The sequence below is a fragment of the Octopus bimaculoides genome, chromosome 7, assembly GCF_001194135.2.
Source record: "Octopus bimaculoides isolate UCB-OBI-ISO-001 chromosome 7, ASM119413v2, whole genome shotgun sequence".
Lineage (NCBI taxonomy): Eukaryota > Metazoa > Mollusca > Cephalopoda > Octopoda > Octopodidae > Octopus > Octopus bimaculoides.
In genome coordinates this window covers 37,113,674-37,115,980 of record NC_068987.1, presented here as the reverse complement: position 1 = coordinate 37,115,980, position 2,307 = coordinate 37,113,674, and positions in this window count along the sequence as shown.

Sequence of the window (2,307 nt, the reverse complement as noted above, 5' to 3'; positions counted from 1 at the left end):
GCAAAAGAGACCGATAGAATAAGTACTAGGCTTACAAAGAATAAGTCCTGGGGTTGATTTGCTCGACTAAAGGCGGTGCTCCAGCATGGCCACAGTCAAATAACTGAAACAAGTAAAATAGTAAAAGAGTATATATTCAGATGCACACCCGCATACATATACTCACCTACATATCAATAAATACATTCACATCTATACATAGACGCTTATATATTTATCTACACATTTTCATGTACATTGTTATATCTACATAGTTATATCGTTGAACGCTATATCATAAATACACACTCCTATACATACGTGAAGGCGATAAAAAATGGGTTTAGTGAGATAGAATAATAATAATCATAATTTATACACTGTTCCATCTGGAAAATGCATATTCGGCATGGTGGTTACATCTTGGAATTGTCTCATCATGTTTATTCACTATATTTTCATTACTCAGTAGAATACTCAGTTCTTCCTCAAGGTAAATGTCACATTTGCCGGATAGTGAAGTACATGGATGTGTGTTTTATATTTTTGACCATTCTATTTGGTATTTAATTTTTGATTCTTTCAGTCCCCATATGAGGTCTACCAGCGAGGTTGTGTGCTGTCTATTTATTTTTCGGAATGACGTGATGAGGTTTCGATAATGAGCTGTATTTGTACTCTTATACATTCTTAACAGAACACATCTCAACTGACTATATATGTATATGTATATATATGTGTGTGTTTGTCCCCCCAACATTGCTTGACAACTAATGCTGGTGTGTTTACGTCCTTGTAACTTAGCGGTTCGGCAAAATAGACCGATAGAATAAGTACTAGGCTTACAAAGAATAAGTCCTGGGGTCGATTTGCTCGACTAAGTTTAAACTATAGCATCATTGAGATAAGTATTGTTTCTATCTTTATTAATATTGTTAATGGTTTTCTATCATTATTTGAAAAAATATGTATTTTAATTTAATTGATATTTAATGTTAATCGATACATTATTTAACACTTGGTTGATTTTTTCCAATAATACTGTTTAATATTTCTTTTTGATTTGTGGGATAAATAAGTAGTTTTTTTAAATAATTTCTTTGACTATTAGTTTATATTCTAATTAAGGTTAAGTCAATAGTACAACATTTATAATTTTATTTAAACTAAAGTTTCGATTAGATAAATTTTGTATTTCTTTTCAATAATTTTGTTAAATGTTTTTTCCTTTTTTTTCCTTTATTTAATGGTGATATAATTGCTTTTATATAAATTAATTTTTGTTAGTTTATATTTTACGATTATAATTTTAGTTTAACCTAAAACTTCGTTTAAATTGTATTTTAAATGAATGATTCGTTAAGATTAGATTTGCATATAATATTTGTGTTAGTTTATATTGTTTCTTAGTCTTATTCTTTAGAATCTATAATTACTTAAACTTTAACATTCAATAAAATGTTTACAATATAGTTAATTGTTTTATTATGATTTAAGTTATATAAAGTTTAATTTTTCATTCATGATTTTAAGAGAACAGCCTGGAATCCATCTGGGCCTGTTGCTGAGTTTGATCTCATCTCATCAATGGCCAATATTACATCCTTTTCTGTTATCTTGATATAATCGAGGGTTACCTCTTTTCTGAATAGATTCATTATATTGGGAAACTGCTTCAGCTTGTTTATTTGCATATTTTCCAGTGGAGAAGTGAGAATACTTCGGAATTGTTTATTTACTGCTTCACTTATCTTCACCAGGTCTCCAGTTAGTGAGCTGTTTTTACCAAATAGTGGCCGTATCTTATAGCGTACTGAGGCAGACTCCTTTGCCAACATGTAGAAGGCTTTAGGATTTCTTTTTATATTTTTCGACTGCCCAGGTTTCTCTTGCTTCTCTTTCTCTTTCATGGGAGATTTTGGGTTTATTTTCTATCTCAAAGAGTTCCTCTGTCAGATTGGATTTCACTCTGTCATTAAGGTGCTTGCTTGAACAATTCGAGACCTTTATTCTTCTCCACATGAGTATTCTCCTGCTTTGGGGAATGATGCTTTTGCATGTATTGGCTCCATTTTCTGGGACATATTTAATGCATAAGGCTCGCGTTATTGACATAAATGTATTCAGTTTCATATCTATGTCTTGCATAGAGAGGATTTTAGACCACTGCTGCTGGAGTATCTGTTTTTCAAATGACTTCCAGTCGACCTATAGAAATTTAGGCTGGATAGGGTTTGAGTACCATCTGTACGAAGTTTATCTTTAGTTAATTCCAAGCCATATGTGTGTGTGTGTGTATATATATATACATATATATATATATATATA